Source organism: Micropterus dolomieu, linkage group LG11, assembly GCF_021292245.1.
Source record: "Micropterus dolomieu isolate WLL.071019.BEF.003 ecotype Adirondacks linkage group LG11, ASM2129224v1, whole genome shotgun sequence".
NCBI classification, from domain to species: Eukaryota; Metazoa; Chordata; class Actinopteri; order Centrarchiformes; family Centrarchidae; genus Micropterus; species Micropterus dolomieu.
In genome coordinates, this window is record NC_060160.1 from 18,424,875 (window position 1) to 18,442,901 (window position 18,027).

The 18,027-nt window shown below is 39.4% G+C and overlaps 1 protein-coding gene across 1 annotated transcript in view; it reads left to right on the top strand.

Annotated features, from left to right (window-relative positions):
- The first annotated feature begins 1,252 nt into the window (after positions 1-1,252).
- The window catches only part of LOC123979033 (KATNB1-like protein 1), a 77,785-nt gene continuing 61,010 nt past the window's right edge, over positions 1,253-18,027 (top strand). Inside the window, exon 1 of the mRNA XM_046062747.1 lies at positions 1,253-1,300. The gene's annotated coding sequence lies outside the window, so the exon portion shown is untranslated. The remainder of the gene's footprint in view (positions 1,301-18,027) is intronic.

The following is an 18,027-nucleotide window of genomic DNA, read 5'->3' on the forward strand; positions in this document are numbered from 1 at the left end:
GTTAGTTAACATATGACGCAGCAAATCAGTGTTAACAGTGTTATCGTACAGACAGGTTAAGACATTCTCCTGAAATTTACCATCATTCGCAATGACTAAGTCATCAAACATTTCAAGTCTGGGCCACCTTTGACGTGGAGAGGTTCCATTTTAACGCCCCCTGCAGCTGTAGTTTTTAACAGCAAAAAAAGATGTGAAGGTGTGTTTGAAAAACAAGCGTGTGTTTGAAAAACAAGCGTGTGTTAACGACTTGTATTGTTAACTTTTATGTCATTTGGCAAGCAGGCTGGGCTTGAACGCTTCATTCTTCACTTTATCTGTCACAAAACATGCCCAGGGGGAGGAAGCTTGTGTAAGTCATGTTGAAGGGGGAAAAAAATGACAACAGCCTGAGAGTGAAAGTGCAGTGAGGAAGAGGCCTATACGCCTACTAGTCCCTTACAGAACAACATGACTTACTCATAAACCATTACAAACTGTGGTGACCAGCAAGGTCATCATTGGTAACTGATCATCTTTTATTTTAGGAACAATTGTTGATTGATGTGCTAACAATAATTCTTTAATCCTGTCTGGTCAGGTTTCTTCCATGGAAATGTGAGAATCAAAATATATAATTTATGAAAGGAACCAAAGGCAGTGTATTGCCAGATTAAACACTTTGTAAAAAATTCTTTCAGCTGTTTTGTCTTCGGCACATGCCAGAACACTAAAGTGACTTGGACCCATTGGCTGTTGTAAATCATTGATCGTAATCCATACTTGGCCTCGGACGGGTAAAAGAGGGAAATGTGGATATTACCGGTGGCTTTGGAGCGGTGGCTTGGTGAAAATCAACTGTGAGGCAGCATTATAGAAATCTGTTCTGTCTATGGTAAAATACAATCTTTAAAAATTTTCTGTATATAAACGATTTTCAATGTTTTGCACTTATTCATATGCACCATTAATCATTTCATCATGTTTGATGCTTAGACATTTAGCTGCATGTGCAAAAATCTATTGGATTTCAGTTTCAGGGAATCTGTTGTGCTAAACACCGTCACTGCAAAGAACCAGAGAGGGGATTAGATCTTCTTGTGGTGGCATTTAGCTAGCTCACCCTTGGATATATGCATGGAAGAGAATGATTAATTGGTTGCAGTGAGTCTGCTTGAATCCGGTAAGTGATGTCAGAGTCTGATTATGTTGGACAGACCTTCTGAAAGCTTGTCTTCTCTCACTGTTTACAGAAAGACACCAAGTCATCCGTGTTGCGCCTCTCTTGCCAGTTGTACAAGCACAGAGCCCTTTTGATTTGGTGAGTGATGGTGGTAAATGCTCGCTGCTGTTCTGTCACTTTTCTCCTTCTAAATGCACACCTTTGACTAATGAGCTGACAGACCACACGCCACTCTGTAAGAAGAAAACTGTATGGAGGAATGTTGAAGGTCTTTTGAAAGTGTTTGGTTTGAGTCTTTCAGGCTCATCAGCTGGAGTTCCCAATGACCACACAAGTGGATAATGGTTATTTGGAAAGTGTATCTAAATGGTTCAACAAGCAATCGTACGACTTAATTAAGGGAAAGTCCACCTGAAGACCAAGTCAGAACTATTAGAGCTTTTCAAAAAATAGAGGAATGTCAAAAAGAGTAAGAAATTGTGGCAGCTGTATTGTCAGAGATTAGTTAAGAAAACTTTGTGGATATAGTCAAAGAACAAGGTTTTAAGGTTGTTAGGGCTAACGTGTTAGCAAACAGTTGCATATTTACACACACAGCAGACACCACCAACTCCTGAGAAAGATATTTGGCTGTTAAGCGGCAAAATGCTTCACCATGTTCACTGGCTAGTTGCTAACATGGTCTGTCATAATGGACAGTAGGTTTATCAGCAGGGGTAAACAGCTAGCCTGTCTTAAGGTGAAAACATCTGCCAACTTGCTTATCTTTCTTAGTTTTCTTAGTTTCCCTCTACTTCCAGTCTTTAAGCCAACCTAAGCAAGCTGTCTCCTGGCTCTAGATTCATATTTAATGTGCAGACACGAGTGTTTCACGAGTGTCTTCTCATCTAACTCTCAGCAACAAAGCGAAGAAGTGTTTTGAACCCTTCCAAATCAAGTCCACATGTGGAACAGCTCCAAGTTTTAAAATTTCAGTGCCTTGCTTGTTATCAGAGAGAGACATGGACATTCAGTCACGGGCAGTTGGTGATGTAACATTTCATTTACTTTCATGATGCAAAATTGGAAATATTCATTTGCTAGTCATCACGTTACCTTCTTGAGCTCAGTAGCTACAGTATGTGCAGTTTGGCTGCGAAGATTCTTCTTCAGTTACAGAGCAGCAGGATTCATCAGCTCTCTGGAACACATCCGTTTCTATTGCAAAACACAAGATTTCACAGAAAATGATATTGTCTTGTATTTTTGTTTTCTTTTTTTTGGAAATTGTGAATATGTTCTAGTGAAATTTCAGCACTCCTACTACATGGAAATGGGTTTGTTATCACTTTGGTGAGGTAAGTGGGATGAGCTTCCAGGCAAACCTTTCTAACAGAGCACCATTAGAGCCCGTCTCTCCCACAATTCCTCAGCAGAAAATACTAGCTTTATAAAGAAAATAGCTCACTGACAATTTTGTGCATTGAGCTGAACACTAAAAGTTAATGGCACTATTTCATCTTCCCACATGCATGCTTATGCTGCAGTATGTTATGCAACCTTGCTTTTCTTGGACTAATCTTAAAATTCCACACAGATTTTAGGAACTGTGCTCTCGCCATACCAACCCTGAAGTATATTAAACTGATAGTGAAACAACCTTCAGTGATGGCAGCCAGGTGAGGCCAAGCCGCCACCTCCTCAGACACTTTTAATAACAATGCTCCACAGTTAGTACAGTATGCCACCCTGCATCTTTGGGGCGGCTGTGGCTCAGGAGGTAGAGCGGGTTGGCCGTTAATCGGAAGGTCGGCGGTTCAATGCCTGGCTCCCCCTGGTTGCGTGTCGAAGTGTCCTTGGGCAAGATACTGAACCCCGAATTACCCCTGGCGGCTGTTCCGCCAGTGTACGAATGAGTGTGAATGTTAGTTTCTGTTTAATAAACACCTCCAGTGCTTTTTGTTTGCCTCTTCACAGGAGCAGTGAGATTAGGCAAACCAAACTGAGTGACCCTTGACCTATTTAGTCCTCATATGTGAACAAAGATGTTGGCTAATTTCATAGATTAAAAAAAATCTCAGTTAATTTGCTATAATGCTAAAAACATCCACAGAAATAGACTTTGTTCAAGGCCTCAGAATTTTATTTTATATTGTAGGGGAACAGGCATCCCAAAGTTTCCAAAAATGTATAAATGAGGGAAATGTGTATATTAATGTACAGTATATACAAGTTGAAATCTAGAATATTTACATTGGATGGGTGCAGCCATAAGTCACCTTGGGTTGGAATATCTCACTCAATATAAACATAATTTAGCTTGAATATAGAGATGGAACTGATATAGAAGTGATATAGACATTATCAACTTAACTTTTTTTGGCAAATTAGAGGCACAGCAACAAGCTGTAAACAGAACATTAATATGTTATCACCTTTTTAACAAACAGCTGATATGGCAAACTTGGTAGCAAACAGTTGCCCACATACACAGCCAGCATTTAAGATGACTTTGTGGATATAGTCATCGAAGAAAGGGTTTTTTATACTCTTAAAAATTTGGTATGGCTAACATGTTAGCAAACACTTGCCTATTTACACATTCAGCAGACACAGAGCAACATTATCAGTCATTCGTGGACGTGTTTCTGCCCATCTGACAAATGTAAATCCTATGTTACTTTTAATTTTAGCTCTGTTTTGGTCTCCACAAATCTCCATAAATCCAACCTGTAAGCCCCAAAATATTGGCCATTGCCCACGAAGCTAAATCGTCATCTGACTATAGCAGTAAAAGTGGATTTAAGGGGTTAATGTATCTCTTGCAGATGATTGCATGTTTCTGTTTGGCTTTTGTTTCTGATTCAAAATTTTCATCTATAGGAAAGAAATATATAACTTTATAGCAACAAAGTCATCCTACATGCTCCGTTTGGCCATAGCTCTAGAAAAAAGCTCTGTAAAGTCACTATGCATACATTTATACGTCACGTAGAATTTTATGCAGTTCCAGTGGCATGAAATCACTTTTCATCCCAGGCCTTAGGACTTACTCACATGTGCTTGGAGTTGAGAACATGCTTGGAAAACAGCATCATTCATGTCTAAAATGAATGTTATTTACTGTTTAGGTGAGAAGATCAGAGACGAGAGTCAGGATTGGGACATGAATCTTCTTCTTGTGGAGTTCAGTGTGTCGCTCCTTTTACGATCAGTGGCACATGACTAACTAGCTGAGCTACGACTAGAGATAACATAAAATTATAGCTATAAACTATAACTTTAAAGTATGGCTGAAAACATTTTAACCTCATGAATAAAACTGTAAAGTAAAGCGCTGTCACCCCCTCCAGTTTCTGGGGTGCATGTGCCACATTGCAGATAAACATTGTTTGTGCATACCAGTCACTGATTAAAATGGTATTTTTTATGATGCAAATTCAGGCAAAAGCTGTCCTATCTTTGGAATTCCTTCTCTTCTTGCAGATGTTTTTACTGAGTAGAACCATGTGGGATTTGAATATTCTCCAGTAACATTAGCTTTATTGCGCAGATTTGCCTTAAGCTATAGGTTATACACTTCTAGGTATAAGCTATAGGTTGTCCTTGAATTCCCAGCATTTCCTGCACATGATCATGTTTGTCTCTTACTGCATGAGCTGGTTTGAGATATTTGCAACTTAAAAACCCTGTAAAAATATATGAATTTGAGTGCATTTCCCTCCTCCATCATATACAGTCATAATTCAAACCTTCCTTGTTTGTTTACACGTATCCCTGTCTAGACATTTGCATGTGAAGATTGACTGCATGCACTCTTGCAAATCTGTGGCATTTACTTAGAGTTTTTTTTTCCTGTTTGGCATCACTTTTAAGGTCTGTAAATGTACCATGCAGTATTTACCCCTGATTCAAAACAGTTGGCTATGTACAGTAAGTGTCCACGGTGTTCTGGGCAGTGTGCCATCTAAAGCCATTCCACTGCTCTTCTCCTGGAAACTAATCAACAGAGTCTGTCAGGGTCACAGCGAAAAAGCTAATTAATGGCAGCAGTTTATTATCTTCTTTGTGCTTGATAAAGAGGATTTTACCTACTGCCACTTGTTCTGCTTCTTCCACTCAGGGGAAAGATGTCTTCCAAGCCTCACAGGCAAAGTGGCAAACTTTAACTCAAAAAGGTTTCTTTGGATATGTGGCAAGGATGCACACAATATATACAAATGGGTTACTGTCAGCACCTTCACTAGAGGTATGTGTGACATGAGTGGCTGATCATACAATGTTCTTACCTTCTCCCATCTATTCCATTTACCTCTCATTCCTTCCATCAATCAACTACTTGCACACTCTTCAAATTGTCCCTGTATTTTGAATAAACTTGGCATAGCCAGCACACTCTCTGAGCATCACTAAAGCCACTGTCGGTGTCTGGGAATGCTGCCTAAGAATGTACCCAAACACAGATATTGTCTTGGCTTTTTTCCCCCCAATTGAATCTGTTACCATTCGGCCTGCAAGCGCCTGGAGAGTAGTTAAAAGGAGTGCTTGCTTGTGCTAGTCCCTACATCTTGAAAATCTATCACCGCATTTCTCTCCGTGTTCTTCCTGCAGCTACAGGGGGGTTGTTGAGAGCTGGAGGTTCTCATCCGCCAGCATAACATATACATTAAGATGAGTTATTACAGCTCTTTGAAAGGTATCATTTTAATCATTTTAGTTTGGGGCTGTATGCAGAGTGCAGTTTAGTTTGTTTTACTGATGAGAGAGAAATGCTTTGCAGGCAATTTAACATGACTCAAACACCACCTTGACGGCTGAGCACAATGGATTAAGTAAATGCTGTAAATGGCGGTCTTGACACATGTCACATTGTTACCGCATTTTTATAAAAGGTGATTTACTGTAATGCCAGGTTCAACCGAACAGCTTACATACAATAACTCATCCAAGCATCAGTTCCGTTCAGCAGCAGCCTGGGGCACCAGCTTAGGCTTGTGTTGTCTTGGTTGCTCAGGAGGGCACTAAAACAGACCACATCTGATTATTTTTCTTGTGGTTCAACATCAGTGAACCAACACGCCGTGTTTAAAATAAAGCAGTTCAATAAATATAGAGCTGAGAGTGACTATTGGGTAATCAGTCATGTTAAAATGAAAAACGAGGTGTAGCATGTTGTACATATCTTCATGTTCACTTCATGCAAACATGTACGGAGAATAAACAATTATATTTCTTGGACGTTTTTTAAGAGATCTATTTTACAGATTTCTTTCGGTGCATACTAGCCGGCATTGCCATCATGGCTTTTATTTGAAATCCTGGGATACAATTAATCCATTAAATTTGCTGTTGCTCTGACAGATCTCAACTTCATGTCCATAAAAGTGCATTATGACTATAAATTGTAGGTTCTAATTGTTATACATCAGGTGACAGAGATGACTTGTGTGCTGGCTGCAATCTGGTCAACATGTATGTTATGCAAACAGATGAATTCTTAAGTCCAAGTCATGTTTTTGCAGGTCTCAGGGGAACTGTGCATCACTTCCAGTCACTCGTAATGTGGAACACGCCAGCACATGCAGATGTTCACTGGAAGGCTCTCAGCTATAATTTATGTACATCATGCACTAAATATCAAGGCTTAGTCTTTTTCTGATATTCTCTTTTTTTTGGCAAAACAGTGAATTGGTCATTTTACACATCAGCACCACACACATACAGGCTGACCTGGATACAATGGGATTTATAAATAAATATTTGAGGCAGAGGTGATTAACTCTCACTACATGTGCTTGCCATATGTGTTTCCCCAGTCATCAGTCAGTAAATACCTTCAAGAGACTTCTCCAGCTTTTGAATCATAATTGTGTGTGAGGTTTGGAAACAAACAAGACACCCACGTGTGCTATAAAAAGAGATCAGAGTAGAAGAACATACTGAACACCCTATCAGAGTCACTAGAACAAGCAAGAATGTGAGAAATTTCCCACACATTTTTGGGGCTTCTCCCCTCTCTGTCAAAAAGGTGATTTCTCAGAAAAAGGGAATAAAATACCCAGGCATCAGCCTTTACGAGTGCCGGGAACCCCTTTGTACCCCTCCCCTCCAACTTGCCTGCATGCCCCACAAATCGGAGGTTCCCTCCCATGGTGGAGTTGTAACTCTCTGCTGTCATGTCTGAGCGTTTACGGTAAAGCTGAAACATGCTCAAGCTATGTCTCTGGGGGCCAAATAGCTGTTTTGAAATAAAGTGAGGGTGGGTGTCTGGATGTGGCTCGACAAAAAGGCTTTTCCCAATGGAAAAAATGAGAAGTGGGGCCTATTCAACATATCAGTATAGTTAGCTCTACAGAAATGTATTGCTTCTATACAATGTGTAACTCTTAAAAAAGTATTTTAAGTGTTGAGTGGAAATGTACACACCATTATTTTCCCTTCTGGCAATTTATCAGCGAAGATCTGAAATTTTTAGCACTGCAGTTCCAGTCAGGTCATCTCAGATGAACTGCCAACAACAAATGTTAGGAACTATATTTTCGGAGTTGTTCTGCACATGGGGAACATTACTACTACCAGTCACCAGACAGCTGCATGCAACATTTTCCAAATGGGAGCTTTGGCTGCTTGTACAATATAAACATGAATCCACTTTAAACCCAATGAATAGATCTGAGCATTGCATATGCATTTATTCCATTAGATCTTGATGCAGGATGGGATCGGACTTGCGGAGCAGTACAGGAATCAGTGTAATCCTTATCTTTTTTTTTGTGAAAGGTAACAAAAACAAATGCTAGGATGCATTCCTGCATTTGCCCTCTGACTTCTTACTGGTTGTAAAGGCTTATTCCACGTGATTGTTTGGGCTGCAGAATGCATTATCTACAGTATTTGCTACTGTACCTCTTTGATTTATGGCCCATGTCAAATCACTATTAGCAAATATATAATGTTTTCTGTCTCAGTAAAAGCCCTGTCTACCATTGAATTTCATTCTAAACTGTTGCAAAGGTTCTTGGTGCAGCTTCATTGACCAAATCCATTTTCAAAAGGCTAAAGCGAGATTTCTTTAGCAGATGATTCCAGACGGAAGAGAAGAAAATAAAACTCCATCTAGAGCATTAAGAAACAGCAAAGGATGAGTAATGTTCCAAATCAGAAGAAAGGTCAAAGCCTCTTTCATCAAACTCCTCTAAATGCTGATGAAGAAAAACTGGTGAATCAATCAGAGATTGTGCTGGGCTGCGCTCCTGCACTAAAGCCCTTTTGTTTCTCTGACAACTTTAGTCAGACAGCACTGATTGGACAAGAAGTTTGCCAGGAAACATCACAACCTCCATGTCACTTTTGGGGATATTTCCTCTGAAATGTCTGTTTAATTTTGAGCTTCACATCAAAAGGCTCAGAGGCTTTCCACACTATGCACCAGAACAACATCACAGCTCCAGCATAAGTCAGAGCTATGTGATACCAAGCTTGGTGCGGCTAAAGGAAACATTTAATGACTACCATGCAATGGTACCAATGTTGTGTTTACAGACAGCTGGGCCTGTGAGTATTGGCCCTGTGAGGGTATTTTGTCATCTGCTGAATGAAGATGTGGCACAAGCCAACTGAGGCTGCTGATAAATGAGACTTTGAATATGACCAAACTCACTAATGTGTTCATGTCCAGCTGCCATTTCCGTACGCACTGCATTGCGTGTGATGCTCCATTGGAGGTCCTGTGGACACGTGCCTTTGGCAATGTGCTGTGTCAGGAGAAAGTGGAGAAACAGAAGCTAAGTGTTTTGTTTCCCTCAGGTTGCAAATGCCAAAGTCTTGGGACTGACACTTTCCGGTGTTGCTCCGATTGGGAGGCATAATACAGGGGTGCGTTGCCTGCTGAGACGCAGCAATGAGCAGCAACAACTACTGGAGCCCCTTGCAGGGATATATGTTTTCCAGACCCCATCAGAAGGCAGAAACCCAGCTAACAATAACGGCTGGTAGGGCTCAGATGCCCTGCAGAAAAATCCAATGGCCCTCTGTTATTCACTTTTCATGAGTTTGTTTCCAATTCTACAGTATCTAGGGATATGAATAATATTATTGATATTATATTTTTGGTCTCTAATTAAGTTTAATAGGGTATTTCTTGAATGAATAATGAAATCAAACACACACAATAATGGAAACTGATTATGAATTAGAACATTGTTAACATTTTCTGTAGAAACAGGCCAGAAGGTGCAATACAAATGCAGAAAATGATTTAACATTTTTTTATATACTCATTATTGATCCCTGACGAAACATTCTTGCAGTCAGTGTAGACCCATAAAGCCTCCATTCTTACCTCTGGGTCCTGACCAATCCAGTAAGCCCACTGATTAAGTTATGCAGATGTCATGAAGCATGTATGTATCATGATGAATTTTAGCCCATAATAATGGCAATCCAAATAATGACAACAGAGCCCAATTAGTTTCCATAAATCACTGTAATCTCATTACAACCTTTCATAATATTTAACTAAATTTTGCTGTCTTGGTTGATGTATCCCAGAAACCTTGTAATTAAAACTGAGCATTTGCTTGCCACTGGGGAATAGGAAACTGATGAGTTATGTGTTACCACAGCTATAACAAGCCAGTAAACTGTGTCCTAAATTAATGTGAACTTTCAAATGTCCATTAAAGAAAACTAAAACCAGACTTTGGACTGGACCATGTTGTTACCTGCCACTTAAACGCATTACCTGGTGGTTTTATGTGACAACTATGACAGTCTACTGACAAAGCAATTCAGAAAATTGACAACAAGACACAAAGAAGGTGTCAATCAACACAAGAGCAGGTATGTATTCTCAGTAAACAGTGCCAAAGAGATGAGAGGAAGAGGACATCTTCCTTTAAATGCTGCTCTAAATGCTGCTCTAGCATACCTGTCTAACACAAAACTCAAGCCACTAGTATTTGAAATATAAAAAGAATTACTTGGAGCTTTGTCAGCAGCCTAATGTTGTCTCTATGCCTCAAGGCAACTTGGAAGGTAAATGCTTAATGGTTTATACTTGTTTCACTTGATGCTTTTTCCAAACAAACCAAAATCATATCACTCACAGCTCATCTGCCACAACTGTGACATTTGTTTTGTACATTTGTAGCAAAAATTAAATTCATTTAAATAGAAGAGCTGTGATCAGTCGATTAATGCAAAAAAGCATTAAACTTAGAGTAAACAGCCACATGCTGAGGAAATAGAAAGAAACTCAGAGCTGTTGCTAGCGAGTTAGCAGTTAATTCCACAGTTTATCGGCACATAATAGCACAATAATATGTAAAGATGCACGCATGAAATTCACTGTGCCACTTTCTTGTGTGACTCGGCCAAAATGTTCTTAAATGTTTGAAAAGAATTTGATTACTTAATCATTTGCCTTTATTATATTTAACATTTTTCTTATTGATATCCTATTCTTTTTGTTCCCTGAAATATCAACAGGTCAAATAACAACAGGTCTTTAACCATGCCAAACAAAGTACATGTGACACTGATGGGAATGTCATAAGCTTTGTGGAGATTTAGGCCTAGTCATAATCCAAAATACTGGAAAAATTAAAAGTTTGATGTGATGATGGCGCGAGATGAAAAGTAAGGGCATCACCAAAGTTATTACAAACTAAACTTTATGCCAGTCTGTGAGCTGAATAAAAATGGTTAACAATAGGATATTAATTGTTGCTTACTAATGATATTAATGGAAACAAGTCTTGTTTATGTATTTAAACTGAAGCATGTAAGTGAAAACAATATAAAAACAGTGAAATCACCAGCATGTGTTACTGACATCAAACAGTGCAAGTATGAATAAACCATTTCATCTGTTGCTATATTAGCCCCGAGTTCTGTCTGTAGCTGTTGTCTTAGTGGCTTTGATTCCGTCATCAGTGCAGCGGTGTTTGAACCGTTGAACCGAGTTTGTTTTTGTGCTGGTACCATGGCTGGTTTCAGTCTGTTGTGGACTTTCTCATATTCTTGATATTCCGTGCGGTGGTTAGTTCGTGGTCTTTAACGGCAACCGATTTTTGACATAGTTTACAGATTGATGTCTTTTGAGCAACATCCATCTTTTCAAAGCCAAACCACCTCCATGCAAGTGAGGTTGATCCACGTCTAGCGATTCAATCTAACGGCGTAGATTGGGAGTCTGGTGGTGTCAGTGTTTTATCTCCTGGCGCTATTTATTTGCTCATTTTTATCTTCAATCATAAATTTTTTCGGCAGCTATTGCTTGTTTAACTCTAGCATACGTGTACTGCATGCATGATGCGTGATGCAGTGAATACGCAAACAAGGTGTTTTTTGCAAAGTGCAAAAAAACAAGATTTACTCTTCTTGTGTTGTCACATGGCAACTGTCCCGCTTGCCAAAACTGTGCATTTGTAGTGCCTAAACACACTGCAACTTTGATTGACCCATTCCCTTTTGCTTAGAAAAGCACCAACAGTAAAGAGGACACCCACAGTGTTGAGTTCAAAGACAAGCCATGACAGCTGAGTGTTTTTAATGGAGGGCTGTTTTTATAGAGCTCCCTCTCCCCCAGATGAAGGATTTATTAGAATCCCAATTTTCCTCCTGAGGGGGTTTGCATGTGTCCCTGCCAGAGCCGCAGCCTGTACTGCTACTGTACACCTCAGCAACACAATCAACCACAACCTCAAGGAGCGTGCGCAAAGTGTGTGGTGTGTGTCTGCTGTGGTGTTTTCAGTTGCATGGCAGGTGTTGGGAGGTAGGCAAGGATTCACCACAGCCAGTCCTTGCAAAATGTTAATCTGTTGTTTAAACTGTTAAGTTTGACCCTTTGAATGAAAGGTCCCATCAAAGATATCTAACAGAAGCAGGACATCACATCTACATGTATTTGTACTTTTACCAGCCTGTTGTCATGCTCAGGCGTCACATATACACGTTTTGGAAAAGCCGTGTCTATTGTACGCAAAATGGCGATTTTGCGTGTAGTGGATGCCCCCAGGTACGTGTGTATGAGATGCATCCAGGCCAGGGTGTCTAGCTAGATAGCGATGTTTTTGTTTAAGGAGTTGACAGCACCCCCGAGGCAACTTCCCTAACCTCAGCCATGGCATTAGTTAGTGCCTAAACCTAAGTCAGTAAATATATGCATGGCTAACCCTACCTTCTAGCACATGGGCAGATGTGCGATGGGGTTGCTTTTACTCTTTAAAAATGATAATGAGAGAGGTGACAATATAACTAACATTAATAGTATATAATAATTTATAGTAGAATATTTATGATAAAAAGATGATATATAATAAATGATAGCATCATTTTGATTATGTGTATTATAACAATTTTGTTTTTAACTTACCATGATTTTTAAACAACTGGATTGGACAGTGAAGATTAATTTCAGCAGCTGGGATCTGAGTAAGACACGAGTATTCTGGCAGACTTAGCACCGACCCCTTCTTTGTAGCAAACGTTTACTGAGTCACCTATGTGTAATGGTGTTTCACTGAATGTAAAAGAGAACTTGTTTAAAGGTACACTTATCTGTCTCATTTGTTGACTGGGCAAATGGCATGCAGTCTGTCTCAGGTTGCGTTGTAGAAAAATGCACGCTGACAGACACTGGGTGAATGGGTGTCTGATGGGTGTAGGTAACATGTGAGGTCTCCCAGTGTGGTCTGGGAGGCTGAGCTGGCCCGGTTCACCTCCAGCTGGTGAACAAACACATCCTAGGCTTTGAGTTTATTTAGCAGGGTTTTGCTCCTGATGCTTAGTCAGATATTAAGTGGTCAGACCATTGTGTTACCTTGGCCTTCTTCCCAGTTTGACTACCAAAGTGTACTATTAATTGTTTGTCTGATATTGCCTGCCTGTATTGGCTGTAAGAAAGCTCATACACACAGTTATAAAAAGAAGCATATGACTTTAATCTCCACACAAAACACAGATATTCCCAGATAATACAATGGGATTCTGTATCATTAAGGAGCTCAGAAGAAAGTTAATCTCTGTGACCACGAGCATTTAATGAAGCAAACTGTCTTCTGGTCTTCCTAAGGGAGAGTAACGTTGTGTGTCTGCTATGTGTGCAGATCATGTCTGACTGATCCTGGATCTAAGGGACAGTCAGGAATGTCAGCTATCCAGCAGGACAGAGGCCTGAAGAAGGCATCACACCACAGAAAGTTACAAAAGACAAATAAATGTCATGTGAATCACATAAACATCTGTTGGTATGACCTCTCAGACAAGAACTGCTCTTTTACCCTAAGCCAAGTTTCAAGGTTTATTTCAACACCAAGCAACACATCTGACATATGTGTGATGCTTGAATTTACTTACCAGGTGGTGGATGACTTTGACGGACACTACTTTTGTCAGAGATGCTGAGCGAGCTGTCTGCCAAAATAAAATAGTATCAACACAGCTGCCGTTAGAATATGTTTAGAAAAACATGTCTATGTAGAATTTGAGCAGTGACGACCCTTGAGTGAGTTTAACTGGAAAATGTCATCTTAAAATTCATAGCTTTGAAGTCCCAAATTTAGACAGGACAGTGTTGCTCAGTTTCCATCATAATATTGTTTTAAGCCCATTTAGGGACTGTGGTCAAGAGTGAGTGATATTTGTATGCAATTGCAGAAATATGGGGATGTGATTTTATGTGGTTTTAGTCCTTTATTTTTCCAAAGAAGGATATATTGGAGTTTTGGACATTCCAGTTCTGATGACAGTAAATGATAGCTCCTGCTCAAGTGCCACCCAGGACAGCAAAGTGATGGATTACAAACAGTCCTAGAAACATTATATCGTGCTGACGGATAAGATGGGATAGACTGTTGACGCCAGACTTAGAGTACCTCTTTGTTTAAAGGACATGGTTGACAATATTCAGTATTTTTCTTTTTGTCAAAAACACATGAAAAGACCAAAGCCAACACTGACTTGATCCTACCAACAAGTATTGCATGTATAGTCAAAGCCTGATATATCTTACCCTACTCTGCCATACACCTCCATTGTTGCGCAAAAACATCAATAAGTCACATCGTTGTACTAGGTACTATGTTCCAGCTTAATGGAGACTGTAATTTATTTATTTATTTTTTTTATCAATCCCAAACACACCTTCCTGATGCTCAATAGTGCAGCAATTGTATATGACACCATTTTCTGTTTATGTAACTTTGGCTAAAAACCACAGTGCCCAGCTGTTATATGAAAATGATTCAGTGATGTATAGAGATAGACTAACACATTGTTTTATTGCTTCATGGGATTTATTGACACTAAGAATATATATATATATATATATATATATATATATATATAGAGAGAGAGAGAGAGAGAGAGAGAGAGAGAGAGAGAGAGAGAGAGAGAGAGAATAACACTAGCTGTATCCTTTAAGATAACTTGTTTCTGAGTACCTTAAAAGTGACTTGAAAATAACTTCTGACCTCTTGCTGATGTTCCTACCACCCCTGCAGAGAGAGGTACATGAATGCAGCCCAGACTGTAACCAAGTTACAGTAACCATCAGTAGTGGCTATTAGGTCTATATGCAGTACAGACATCTATAGGATCAAAACAAAGCAGAGTATTATCTCTTCATCTTGTCATCACGGATTCTGAAGAAATGCACGAAAGTGGGACAGTGGAAAATATTTATGACATTATTTGAAGGGAGAGACTTGAAAAACAATTATGGCAACTTGTTAAGCTACATGGCAAGATACTGGATGGCATAATTGGGGCATGAATTGAAAGAATGCCTGATAACCTATAATTTAGTAAATATTTAGGTCATGGCATGTGTTAACCACACTCTAATTTTCTGTTAACAATGCCAAGCACCACTATATAGCTTTCATTTCATTTTATTATACATACTCTGTTATGTAAGCTTGCTCCTGGTTTAAGGATGGCAGCAGTTTTTGTCAGGAACTGACAGAGAAACAAGAAAACATTGACACTGAACATCTTTCTACATTTGCAAGCATTTCGACTAGTAAAAAACAAATAGTTTCTAAGCTGGAAATTCCTTCCCCTATGGGAGCACTCTTTATCTGGAATTCAGCTTTTAAACCGCTGACACAGCAGCAGCGTTACAGTTCTTCATAGTTGTGCTTTATTTTGTAATGTCTTTTCAGTGGAAAATGTAAATCTATTGTCCACCTGAGTGGTTAAGTTTAGACAATCTTACAAGCTCCAGTTTGCCCAATGAATAGGTCTGAGAAAAGATCAGCAAGGCATTTGACCACTTTGATTGACGGGGATGGTTTAATAAACACATAAGAGAAAGTGAGCTGCAAGCTTCAGCTGTCACCTTGAAAATGCTGACACTGCTCCAGGGGGTAAATTTATCTGCTGAGAAGCACCATTGGGCTCCTCATCTGTAAAACAGTTTAACATTGGGGAGGTTGCGCTGGAAGCAGATCAAGGCATTATTGACTTGAGCAGTTGGATGTGTTTGCAGAGCTTGTCTGCAACTGTAAATCTGAACTCGGGTCCGTGGACTGAGACTTGTGTGATTTAGTTTGACCAACAGCTTTTAAAAAACAGTCCAGCAGGCAGGAAAAAATAATAATTAGTCTCATCTTAAACTACCAAAGATTACAAACATGGGAAAAGTTGAGGAATGTGTAAAAGATTGCTTGGGAAAAGACAATTAAACAGCCAAATAACCATTCCAGGGTAGCTTGACACAGTTCCAAAGTCCAGATGAGATCCAAGGTCAGACGAGTTCAGAATCGTATCACCACATGAACTCTCAAGTCGGTGATGGCAAGTTTATGGCAAAGGGCTATTTTGGGTTGATGAGGGGAGGAAATAGTTGTTTGACAGCCAGCACAAAGATAAATGTGATAATGGACAGAGTAAAAGACCCATTACATTGCTGGGACCACTGGGACTTTACAGATACATTTGTTCATTAATGTGACATAATCTGAACTTTCTCCACCCATGGACCCAGCTTTTAGCTGTGGTTTGCCCCTGTGACCTATGACTCGTGATGTCACGTGAATTTAATAAGTTCAATTCCATTGTTAATTATTAATAAAATTAGTAATAATAATAATTTTTCAATGATTTAAAATAAATATCCCATTGCCATTTAAACCATATTCCACAGCATGTAGGTAAAAATTTAAGTGAAGTGTAGGCAAACATGTCATTTAATTTTATTTTAGAATACATTGTGTGCCCTTAGTGATCTGATGCTGAAAATAGCATTTGTGATTATGGCATTTATCTACAGCAACAGCTGGTAAATTCAGTGTTTGAGGAATCACAGAAGATGTTCCTCTGGGGTTTTGCCAGAAGGCTGCTAATGAGAGACTGAAAAGAGGATCTGGTGCCCTGATCTGATGTGTTAAGAACACCTTGAAATACCTTAAACTGACATGTTGTACACCAAATCCATTTAATAACTATCTGGAAGAAGTTTAATTCTTGACAAACCTTACCGTGGAAATGTATCACCATAGTCCTTCTGAGACACAAACACACAGCAAGGTCCCTCCCAGGCATGTTTTATGACATATAAAAATATTGTGTCTGATGTGAATTACCTATGAAAAAATCTTAAAATTACATTTATTCTTTCTCTCTCATTGACAATGAGAGAATCTATGAATATGATGATATTTTTTATTTCAAAAGTTTAAAGTGGCTATGATCAGTGTTTTAAAAGTAACAATGGAGCAACAATCTGAATAATGTGAAACCCACAGAGAAATATCACCTGAATCTACATGTCCCTCTGCAGAGATTAAGATAACAAAATAATTGCCCTCTAGTCCCCGAGGATCCTACACTTTATATACTCTTGTCTTGTCTCCATCTAATTTAACTCTGGACAGAGACCAGGCACGGTAGCTGCTGATATCTGATGCAGATTTGAGCTGTTCTCACAACTGTGTCCCAGTGCAGTTGTAGCGCACAGGTGGAAATGCATACGAGATGAAGGAAATAACACACTGAGGGGATGTGATGCTCGTCACGCATCTGTGGCTAGACAAGAAAATACATGGTTGTTTCTTCTGATTTAAATTGTACATCAAAAGCAAATGTCGCACTGAGACATAGGCTCACTTGCTTCGACAGAGAGCTCTAATTTGTCTAACGTCTACAAGCAAATGACGATCCTCTGGATGCTACTTCATAAATAAATGTGGTTATGGTGTTGCGAAGTAAACAACAACAATTAAATTAATCCTTGACTCTCTGCCCTCTACACTCACATTAAAACCTGGCACCTTCACATGTGTATTGTTCACAATCTTGTGCTTGCAACAAAATATCATCTTTCTGATTCATTTGACCAAATATGCTGCTCCAACAATAATATTATATACAGTATCTCATTCATTTTTTAAACGCTATTCTCAGTGACTGCACAGCACTGCATGGATTTGTACAATGTTGATGCCATTCACATTTATAGCATCAGACTGGGAAAAGAGTGGTAGCCTATAGGTCTGAAACAGCTGGACATGTGGCTATACTGAAAGCAGATGTGGACTGGAACGTCCACCACATGGAAAAGCTGAATGTGCCTATACCTTTACAGTAAAAGGGGGACCTAACAGCCAAAAGTTCTACTCAACCCAGGTGAAAAAAACCTCCTGGAAAGTTGTGGGATTAACACGCTGAGAGCATCGATCTCTTTTCTGTGGTTTCGTTGACCTCGAGGGTCTTCTAAGCACGATTGTTAAAATTGAGGCAAAGTATTTTTTCTGAACTCCACAAAGTCAGAACATGAAACAGCAAAAATATACTGTCACGTTTGCTGCTGCAGCTGTGTTGGGATTACAGCCCCACAAATGCAATCCCATATGGAGTCTGTCTGCACTGTAAATTAGCTT